Here is a 12,500-nt window from a genome sequence, read left to right as displayed (position 1 = left end):
TTCATTTTCCATAAAAGAGGCTAAAAATAATTAGTCATAATTTTAACTGAATCTAACATATAAAGGGAATTGTAAAATTATGTTAATCAGTAATCACTTCATAAGGAGATAGTTTTGTCGAAACAGTGCTGAAGTGAACTCAATAAATGAAAAAGAAAAAGAATAGTCATAGTTTCTTCAACCAAAGGCTTACACCTGAGAATCTGAAGAAACAGAAAAAACGAGGAGTCTTGTAGGGAACATATTGCCTCCACTAAGGCAATAAATCGCCTTCAATGAAAATTTCATCGGAGAGAAGCTGTGTCCCAAAAGTGTATACATACATACATACATACATACATACATATATATATATATATATATATATATATATATATATATATACAGTATATATATATATATATATATATATATATATATATATATATATATATATATATATATATATATACAGTATATATATATATATATATATATATATATATATATATATATATATATACATACAGTATATATACATATATGTATATATATATGTATATATATATATATATATATATATATATATATATATATATATATATATATATATATATATATCTGTGTGAGGGGAGGTTGTGTTCCTTATCACAAGAAAAAACACCAGTAAATACAATAAAGTAAATCTTATAGGTAAAATGCCTTTTTGGATGTCATGCAAAGTAGGCTATCGATAGCAAAACACATATGCAGCTAAGTTGAAACCGTACAATGATAATAAAATTCTATACTTGTTTTTCGATACATGAGGAAAGCTCAACCCTCACTGGTTGGGTATTACAGCAATAAAGATTAATCAAAATTAATCGTTGCTAAAAATGCAGATCAGTGACCATGGGATGATTTTAATAAAACATTTCATAAGCCCGAATTGTAATCGTATCTGTCTAGCAGTCTGTCTGACTTAATTGCATTTTATTTTTATTATTATTATTATTATTATTATTATTATCATTATTATTATTATTATTATTATTATTATTATTATCATTATGCGTCAAGCTTGGTGTTTATACAGCTGGGCCGATTAAATTCGGGAAGACAAAATATTATTTATATTAGTTCTAAATAAATTAATATATATATATATATATATATATATATATATATATATATTAAATATAATGGATAAAAATAAAATAGCAAGTAAAAACCTGTTACAAATAAACACACACAGACACACACACACACACACACACACACACATATATATATATATATATATATATATATTAAAATCTCATCTATAAAACATGTTTCTTAAAAAAGTTAAAATCCATTCCCTGACCTGAAAACAGTGACCTAATTCTTCAACGTCATACTTCAGAACATTGAAAAGTATAAGCGAAAATATGTTTTTACACATCCAAGATAAGCACCCAGAGAAATAGGGAAACAATGTCTCAATGTCATACTTAAGAACCTCCATAAGTATAATGGAAAATATGGTCTTTTCACACCCAAGAAAAGCACCCAGAGAAATAGAGAAACAATGCTACGGACAGGTAACAAACATGGCGCTGCCAAGACCTATGTGCCCTAGACAAATGGATGGATCCATTGAAGGACGGGAAGAAAGAAAAATGAAAAGCCAATTTTTGGCAAGGCAGTAAATTTGATTAATCATCATCTCTTCCTACGCCTATTGACGCAAAGGGCCTAGTTATGTTTTTTTTTTTTTTTTTTTTTTTTTTTTTTTTTTTTTTTTTTTTTTTTTTTTCTTTTTTTATTGACGCAAAGGGCCTGGTTATGTTTTTTTTTTTTTTTTAAAGTTAAAAATTTTATTCAAAACATACAAATAGAGGGGTGCAAACTGGTTAATGCACATACAAACAGATGCAAACGTTAGCAAGTACGCATGCTTCTAATGGCACAAACATCTATACACGTGCCAAATGACTTAATTACATAAACACCGTCATTTAAATGTAGGCTATGCGCATAGTGTTTACGAAGTCTTCTAACGGGTAGATAAAACTTGATGGTTCCAGCAGACAAAACTTATTATTTTTAGCAGACAGAACTTGTTAATTGCATGTGGCAAAACTTTTTAGTTTAGTAAGTAGAATCTAATAATCTTAGCAAGCCAAACTCAATCATTGTAGTCTCATATTTTAGCAGACAGAACTTGATAATTGTATCATGCAAAACTTGATAGTTTAGTAAGTAGCATGTTAATAATCTTAGCAAGCCAAACTTAATAATTCTAGCCTCATGATACTAAAGTTTATCGTTTAAATCTACCATGACTCAATAAACAAAAGATTAATCCACAGTTATCGATCTCACAAAGCCTTAGTTTTTTATATCCAATATATATTGAAATTATAGTAATCAAAATCATAAGAATGTGTGAAAGACAAATTGATTTATGCAGGTAAACTGACTAATAATAATAATAATAATAATAATAATAATAATAATAATAATAATAATAATAATAATAATAATAATTTTTTCCATCTACTTCAAATGTGACAGTTTTAAATTAGCATTCATTCTGAGACATTCTCAAACTCCTTCTAAAGTATGTCATGATTTTAAAAAAGGCGGCGGAAAGGGATGTTCCTTCGGAGGTGAATAGTGTAACCTGAATTTGCCAAGGGCATCTGCGAATTCCATTATGTCTCGTTAGAGAACCGTGTTCCTTTTGGAAGGCCACGATCGTATCGGCGCATAATATGGACTGTCTTGCTGTCTGCTTCCTGTCGTACGAGTCTGTGTGCCTTTCTCTTTTTGCGAAAAAAAAAACTATCCCAATTCTTAGGCCAGAGAGGAAATGTGGCCAACCGGCAACCCCCCCCCCCCCTCTCTCTCTCTCTCTCTCTCTCTCTCTCTCTCTCTCTCTCTCTCTCTCTCTCTCTCTCTCTGTATCAGCGACCAAAGGACAACTGAAGCGAATTGCTACGACGAAAAGCAATCAACCTCATTACGCAATCGTGGAATTCCATGATCGCAGGCGCGTTTTCTGAAAGCGAACAAGGGAGGAATTTTCTGTTACGCAATACGAGTAAAGCGTATAATTTACGCCTCCCTTCAACAAGGGGATAAACAGGTGCAGGAGGATGTTTAGCACAACTGTGGCACTGAACTTTATAACATCCTTTAAATAAATTTCTTTAATCACAGTAAATTCAGTTACTGGAGGGGCACTGCATGAATCTTACAAAGCATTACTGTATTTCATGCTTTATATAATGTTTTTAACGGTAATATAAATTAAAGCAGGGAAACAGAAATAGTCCAATAAAGAACATAAATCCTCGAATATATCGTGAACATGCGACCTTGATCCTCGAGTTGTTCACTGCATCAATTCTAATGTTTAACCTGTTCATTATCATTGCAAGAGACTTGGAAATTGGATTACCATGTCTTATCTTACATATCTTAGCGTGTTTGTAGGTTATGGATGTTTTCAAAAAATTCAACTGCGGGATTTTGATAGAAAAAAAAACCAAAGGAAAAAACCCGATCTTGAGAGAAAAGTAGAGAAATGATTGAATTTTTGAGAATTAATGACGTTTTGCATAAATGGAATAGGCAGTTCCTCTTTGTAAGCGTTATTTACACAGTAAATAGAACCTCTTCTGTCACTTCAGACAATTACAAACCTTTAAGATGCATAGATTTAAATTAAACTCTCATGAGAACTTACAAGTCACTCCGGACCTATACCCGGATGTAAGAATAAGTCTTGTAAAGAAAAAAAAATTAAACACGCAATACTCCTAAAATGTCTAGTGCAAACGTCATTACACCATAAAAAGAATGAGAGTAGACAGAATAACATGGCTTTCGTTTTACAGTAAAAAACGTCATCAACAACCATCGTTGCTGCAACGCCAGTCTACAATATACAATCCATCAGTTATGCAAAGTAGCTTCGCTTTATTCTCTTTTAGACTCACTCGTCGTCAAGGTAAATGCATTCTGCTCTTAAAGTTTATTCTTGTTGGTTTATATTAAGCTGACCTTATGCCAGTACGGGCTACTGCACTTAGAACATCCGATATCTCCGTGGTGTGATGATGGTGCAGATCAGAGTCAATACAGATACGACTCTGGTGCAGATAATTGTTGTTATTTCATACATAAAACGTTTCTTTTTTCTTATGAATTAAGTTTACATAATATCCCACTGAATATAGTTGGGACTGATTATATAATCAATCATAATAAATTGAAGTCTTCTTTTGTTGCTAGAGTGTAATAATAGTATGGATTTGACAACTAATGTGATTATGCTGTGTAATTCTTTCAATGCGTCTACTTAAAAAGAGTACATGCAAAACAAAATGTTGTGGGTCCTAAAGGAAGCCTTTAATTGAGTCAAATTACATAAAAAACAAAGTAAAAGTATGTGAGCCTATTATCTATTTGCTTTAATATTTTTTTTGAAAAAATTAACGGGGAACTGCCTTAATAAAAAAAAATCTGCCCAACTTCAGTGGGGAACATCGACAACCAAAACAAGACAATTAGAAAAAGGGAAAGGCTAAGTATAAAAAATTAATATAACAGCCAGTAACCAGAAAGATTACAAACGTGAGATATAAAAATGAACGAAAGGGAGAAAATTGAATAAAATGAAACTTCTAAAACGAACGATAAAATTTTTCTAAATGCGCGAACAACAAGAAAGAAACCGTTGTTGTTGGAACATACAAATGAAAAACAATTTGCACTTTTAAAGCGAACAAGTGAATGTCATAAACGAATTTTTCTTACTGTTTCGTGATTAATAATGAAAAGGAAAATTTTCAATAAGGAAGAAGAAAAAAAACGAACAATTATAGAAGAGAAAAAAAAATATCAGAAATGAAAAAGCTTTAAAGGATAGATAAATAAACCAATAACCCAAAATTATTCTGTTCTGGAAGAAAAGTCGATCCGACATATCATTTTTTTATATTCAAGACAAAAATGTCGACCAAAAAAAAAAAAAAAAAAAGAAAAAAAAAACTTAACAGTGAGACAAAACTAAATAAAAATAATTGGAGCTGAAAAATTCTCTCCCTCAGAAAAATGAAAAAAACAAAACCTCGGCAAAGTTGATAAACATCAATTATTGGTTTCGGAAAATTGAAAAACTCTAACAAAAAGGCTATTGTTATTGTCGTTGTTGTTGGCGGTTCAAGTGGAATAATGATAGGGTGTCCATCCCTTTACTGGCCGAGTCGAATTTTACCCTTTAAGGGGAATAGGGAGAATAGAGAAAGAACTTATGAAAATGATATTGATTATAATATCTCCTTCCATTTATTCCATATTTTTTTATTTCTCTTAAACGTGTTATTTAATTTCATTCTATTAAATCAAACCGATGTAAATGAGATATGCAAGTCATTGCTTTCGTTTTGCAACATCCAAGTGACGAGGCTAAATGATCTCTAAAAAAAAAAAAAATACTATCTTCAAATTCGCTTCGTTTATCTAATTCCCAATATAAAGCCTCAAGAAGTAACTTTACCATCAGAAATGATACGAAGAAATTTATCTGAGTTTAGAAGGAATCTATAATTTACTAAAATAAGCAAATGCTTCCTACAAACATACAAGAAGAAAATGCTACATTTTTAAGCAAAAAGGGTCACCTCTCTCTCTCTCTCTCTCTCTCTCTCTCTCTCTCTCTCTCTCTCTCTCTCTCTCTCTCTCTCTCTCTCTCTCTCTCTCTCTCTCAGATGACATGAAACTGCATGTAAAAAATTTCGAAATTTAGCCGCAAAGAAAATGAAATTGCAGAGCGACCAAATATTGCATCACCTTAAAATGTCTTTCACTGAGATACTAATCTCTCTCTCTCTCTCTCTCTCTCTCTCTCTCTCTCTCTCTCTCTCTCTCTCTCTCTCTCTCTCTCTCTCTCTCATACAAGAACGCATAAACCTATTCCTCGATCAATCATCTATAAGTGAATATGTTTTCTTGTACATTAGCTGAAAGTTTATTTATTAGAATGCATGTGCATTATATGACAGTGCATGTGATTGGTATACCGGTATACTATCTATACCTATTCTCTAGGTTTAAAACTACAGAGTTAATATGACCTGGAGAGATTAAGCAAAATCCAGGACCAGTACGTCCTACCTAGTATCACCTCGTGTATTACAATATTTGTGGACTACATGCCCATATTCAAGACCTTACTGTTGCCTCCAGACAGTATGATAATATGTTGTGCTCAGAAACTTTGGTTTCTCAAATTAGTTACTCATCTGAACTCCTTATTCCAGGTTTTAAGAAGCCAAGAATATTGAAATGCGGTTGCCATTCCTAGGCAAGGGGTATGACGGTGTATATTAGGAGTAAGTAGGCTACCCTGCTTCTCATAAGTCCTACTATTAAATTGGATACCATGAGATTAATGACATAAAAGTTTGTGGCAAGCATAGCCATTTGATTTGTGTTTAACTTATCGGAATCCAGAATTAGATGATTCTATCTTTGATTGTCTTTTACCATTACAGCATGCTGGTGATTTCAATGGCCCAATGCCCACCATCGTGAGGGGTTAAATCCAGTTTCTCATACTGATTGCCATACCTTAAGAGCTTTGGTTTGGGCCTCTGAATGGGGCTGTGAGCAAGTCATAACAAAGTCTACTTACAAGTCTGGTAATTGCTAGTGAACTGGTATAGGCTACACTGACTTGTTTGGTGTTATATCAAGCAAGGTTGATCCTCCAGTTGGGACTTTTGATCAGTCTTAGGTTTCGTTAGTAATTAAGACTAAGCAACCAGTTCCTTCTGTGTCCTACTACAACTGAAAAGGAATATGATTTCACCATAAAAGAAAGCCTTTTTGGTACAACCTGGGAACATAAATGATGGGCTACCCTCAAATCTGAATTCTTTGGTGTGGACAAAAAGTTCCTCGTTTGCTTAAATTAGATAATCTATCACTCACTGTGAAAGGGAAAAGATGACGCTTATGCCTGATGTGATTGACAGTAATCAGAGTAATGAGAAACTCGATTTTCCTCATTCCTGTTTTCCCGAGGCTAAACTAACTAGCTTAGCTTTTCGGTCCTGCACGATTAAAACACTCTTACTTAGACCTTGATGCAAATTAAGGTGTAGACCAAAATTATGTTTTTCCTTTAATTTTCATAAAGGCCGCTGATTTTTTAGCTCATAAATTGTCTGCTATTTTTTCGCAAGTTAGCAAGGTATTTTTGCACTAGTTGGAGAATTGGTAAATGTGTTTGTGGTAGCCCTGGCCCTGCTGATTTTCGCGTCCAATTTCCATAATTCCCACATTACCCAAAGTATTTGAACGTCTTTTGGCAAAACGTCCGAATAGCTATGCTGAAAGTAATCTTTTCCCCAATATGCAGTGTGTCTTTGGTAAAGGTCATGGAGACTTTGCGGGCTTCTTATAATTTCCAATGCTGTTATAGTAATTCCTTGATTCTACAATGTTTCGATTATTTTTCTACAGTCAGGTCGCTGATTCCCATCTTAATTTGTTGGACAGAAACTTGGGGTCTATTAAACTCCTTATTCATGATCTGGATATTAATCTCTGGTACCATCGTTCACGTCGTTATGCAAGATGCATATGATTTTTCACAATTCAGACAATACATCGTATTCACAGCTTCCCAGAATGTACCATCCTGTACCATCCTGTACGTAGTACTAGGTATGCAGTTAATTCTAACCGCCATGGCTTCTCCATCATAGGGCACAATACTGTACAGTATTCTAGAAGTTTTCCAACTGTGGCCAGATAGTGGAATGATCTTCAAAATGTGGCAGTTCAATCAAACTATTTGCAAATGCTTTACTGTTGAACAGATTGACATAAGTCTCGTTTTTAAAATTTGTACATGACTGATCTCTTTTAACGTGTTGTTGATCTTTCAATATTCTATTTATTTTTTACTCAATACTTCTTATATACAATTTATTAGCTTTTTCCTTATTTCACATCTTCAATGGGTTGTTTTCCTTATTGGGGCCTTTTCCAACCAGGGTTATAGCTTGGCTAATAATAATAATAATAATAATAATAATAATAATAATAATAATAATAATAATAATAATAATAATAATAATAATGGTATAAAATACGCATTTATACAAATAAAAGGTTATATTAAATTGAAACTAGCCAGACCATAAAGCTTATGAAAAATAGCGGATGAGCGATAACCATTTTCATGAATATTGAACAGAATTCTACCACTATTGATCTAGCTATTAGTTATATAAAGCCATATTGATTACAATGCAATTATATCTAATACTGTAAAATAAAAGTTTTTACCTAATTCATAACAAAATACGAATGATTATAATGGCCTCTAGACTCAGTGAAAGCAAATAAAATTACTACGATATTTTACGTACACAATGAAATAGCAGAGTCAGCAATGGTACGTTTCGAAATGTAGAGAATTTTTGAAATAAAAGACAATACAGCATTTGTATTAATGCTGTAAATTAGATTACCTGAACTTATACTCCATATATGAATAGAAATTAAATCTGATAAATCATTAAAATATTACTTTTTTTCATCCAAGCCAATTAATTTGAAATACCGATACCACAATTATTCACCAAATTGAAAACATTTCTTTTATAAATAGTGCAACATTACCGCTCCCAACTCCAGAACCATACATGGAAAAACCAATTGATTACCGTTATTGTTCCGACACTAAAAATGTTAAAAGAAAAAAAAAGTAGAAAGAAACATTACCTTTTTTGCCTCTGTTCCGAGGCCGTTGAATTTCGTTTACTTGGCCACTGGTTCTGCTTGCACGACCTCTTCGGCCTCTTCCTCCACCTCCTCCTCCTCCCCCACCTCCACTCCTTCCCGGATCTTCCTCCTCTTCCTCTGTGCCTCGCACCTCCGCCAGGAGGAGGCAAAAGGCGACCAGGAGGAGGAGCACGGAGACTCCCTTGCTGCTGAAGGCAATCATGACGATGCTTTTATGCGATCACTTTGACACACACTTTGCTCTCCTCTTTTCCGGTACTTCAGCAAAATTGGATCTTTTTCGGCTCTTTGATAGAAATGTTAGTTGATTCCACTACGAGCCAGCTTACGCAGAAGTCTGAAATGAAGTCCCTTGAGTCAATATTCCACTTTGTTTAATCACTTCCCGCTTTTTAAGTCACAGTACCATCCAGAGGGCTACGTTCATCTGGTGCCAGAGGCGGTCGTGTTCACTACCAATAAAATCTGTAAAATTAGGACGAAGACTTTTCCACTCTTCCAGCGAAGCCCAAGGCTTCTGTTCACTTCTCACTAAACTTAATATTTCATTTCATTTTTTCCTCACTATTTTCCTCTGTAACAAACAATATAGAAATGAGAATTGGAATATCCTATGTCACCAGTGCATGGCATTCTCTACCATTGAAACAAATTTAACAAGACTCGCACGAGAACATTTAGTGCTAATAAAAACAGAAACATGCACAAAACAGTACTTTCACAGTTTTCTATTCAGAAAAAAAAATGTTAAAGCAAAAAAAAAAAAAAAAACTACTTTCACGGTTTGCTATTCATAAAAAATGTTAGAGCAAAAAACAGTACTTTCACAGTTTGCTATTCAGAGAAAATGTTAAAGCAGGATAAAAATAGAGAAGCACATCCCATTAACTAACAACGAATTTAAAAACCCTTTGTGTGGGTTCTGTAACGATACAAACAAAAGAAACTCAGAATTCATAAATTTAAAAATACAAATGGTAATGGAACTAAACTTTGTTTTTCAGAATTATCATAATCATGACTATCACTGTCATTCAACATAACCAATTATTCAAACCAAAGAAGCCAATAATTTCCTGTAAAGATAAATGCAAAAGAGTATAAAAGAAGTAGAGTGAAGGCACAAAAAAAAAAACAAAAAAAAACAGGGGAAATCATAGAGGCTGACAGGTCAGTTGGGGTGTGAAACGCAATAGCAAGTCAAATGTAAGTACTTATAATTCACAAGATAAAAACATTCTATTTGACGCAATAATAATTCTGAACTTAATTAACATAATTTGTCCAAACTATATATCCATTTACTGTTGTCAAAATTACAGCTGTATTTGATATAAACAGAATTTTGATAAAACTAATGTTTTACTTAATTTTGCTAATCAAACACTATAGAGCGCCTTTAAACTCTGTTCGAAGCCAGAGGGAAAGAAACCTACTACATTATTAAGAGAATAAAATTTCTGTAATATCATGAAGAAAAATATCTTATATATGGACAGATGTTACCTTCACAACTACCTCAACTATCAAATTGAAAATACTAAGATTGATAAATAGATTTCCCTGAAATGTGCACATTATATTAATCTTCCAATTCAAATGGATGGTCAATATTATTATTATTATTATTATTATTATTATTACTTGCTAAGTTACAACACCTAGTTGGAAAAGCAAGATGCCATAAGCCCAGGGGCCCGAACAAGGAAAATAGCCCTGTGAGGAAAGGACACAAGCAAGAAGAAAATATCTTAAGAACAGTAACAATATGCCAGCGATAATCACCCAATTCAGTCATTATCAAATATATGAGTAAGTACAGCGTAAATGTAAATAAACGCAATTGTATCTAAACGATTAAAAATAAGAGCAACAGACATATAAACATGTAATTAAATATAACGCATCTGTCATAATTTCGTATATCCATCTGATCGTCGGGTAACCCAAATTCATCAATCAACCCATCTGGCCGCACCTCCCAAGATGGAAATTTTACATATTATTCTGAAGCGATGTTTGTGACATGAAAGATGCATTAGTTTATGACATGGAAAAGAGCCGTTTTCTCATAAAACTTAGCGGCCTCTACTTGAAAACTTAATAACTTTACGAATAGCAACAAACTTTCAAGTTTCTTGAGCACTATCGTTAATTAATCCGTAAACCCATTTCCTTAACGCCACTATTAATAACGGCGGAGAGAGAGAGAGAGAGAGAGAGAGAGAGAGAGAGAGAGAGAGAGAGAGAGAGAGATTTTCCTAAAAATTATAATTTTAAAACATCAAGCTTTTGTTAGTTTTTATAGATGAATAACCATCTAAAATATTATTATTATTATTATTACTAGCCAAGCTACAACCCTAGTTGGAAAAGCAAGATGCTAAAAGCCCATGAGCTCCAATAGGGAAAAATAGCCCAGTGAGGAAAGGAAATAAGGAAATAAATAAATGATGAGAATAAATTAACAATATATAATTCTAAAAACATTAACAGCGTCAAAACAGATATGTCCTATATAAACTATTAACAACGTCAAAAACAGATATGTCATATATAAGCTATAAAAAGACTCATGTCAGCCTGGTCAACATAAAAACATTTGCTGCTACTTTGAACTTTTGAAGTTCTACTGATTCAACTACCCGATTAGGAAGATCATTCCATAACTTGGTAACAGATGGAATAAAACTTCTAGAATAGGCCTACTGTGTAGTATTGAGCCTCATCATGGAGAAGGCCTGGCTATTAGAATTAACTGCCTTCCTAGTATTACGAACAGGATAGAATTGTCCAGGGAGATCTGAATGTAAAGGATGGTCAGAATTATGAAAAATCTTATGCAACATGCATAATGAACTAATTGAACGACGGTGCCAAAGATTAATATCTAGGTCAGGAATAAGAAATTTAATAGACCGTAAGTTTCTGTCCAACAAATTAAGATGAGAATCAGCAGCTGAACACCAAACAAGAGAACAATACTCGAAACAAGGTATATTTGTATATTTTCATCGAGTGTTCGTGAGTAGTGTGACATTTTCAGTTTCTCGAATGCCACCTATAATCTGTACAATTTCCTCTCGCTGGTTAAGTTGATCAACAGTATATGCATCGGATATTAACAAAACCTTTTGCAAAACACGGCGTTTACTAACAGCTTATAATTCCGTTACTCTCGTAACGTGAAATAAATCTCCTAAATTTAAGAAACGCAAAATCTGAACCTCAAAACATTCACGAACGAAATAAAGATTGAGGCTATTTATAAAAATCGAGAAATTTTTTTTATCTTTTTATCTTTTTTTTTTTTATTCTGCTGCAAACATATTTTCCTCGAAAAAAAAAAAAACTAATGAACCAAGGGATTTCTTTTATTCATATCAGCCAATCTGAAACATAATCGTGTATAAGTAAGAATTTACTGATTTGCGATCTGAAAAATTCGAATCATAAATATAGTGTTATTGCTTTAGCAGGCACACACACAGAGAGAGAGAGAGAGAGAGAGAGAGAGAGAGAGAGAGAGAGAGAGAGAGAGAGAGAGAGAGATTTAGTAAAATGCAAATGGAAAAACACCACTTTAAAAGAATAAAAACCTGAGCCACAAAAGAACATGGTTTCTTCCAGCTCATAATTCACACAACGCACACGAAAGGAAAAAATATCCAAGCAATTATTTAAAAGAACTCGGTAAGGATAAAGTTCGTGCAAACAAAGGCCTTTTG

General features: G+C 33.0%; 1 pseudogene; it reads right to left on the bottom strand.

Moving 5' to 3' along the window:
* Positions 1 to 12,500, bottom strand: part of LOC137634872 (fibrinogen C domain-containing protein 1-A-like) — a 527,818-nt pseudogene that overhangs the window by 505,772 nt on the left and 9,546 nt on the right.

Source organism: Palaemon carinicauda, chromosome 45, assembly GCF_036898095.1.
Source record: "Palaemon carinicauda isolate YSFRI2023 chromosome 45, ASM3689809v2, whole genome shotgun sequence".
Classification (NCBI taxonomy): domain Eukaryota; kingdom Metazoa; phylum Arthropoda; class Malacostraca; order Decapoda; family Palaemonidae; genus Palaemon; species Palaemon carinicauda.
Note: the sequence above shows the minus strand (reverse complement) of the source record. Positions and strands in the feature narration are given on the sequence as shown.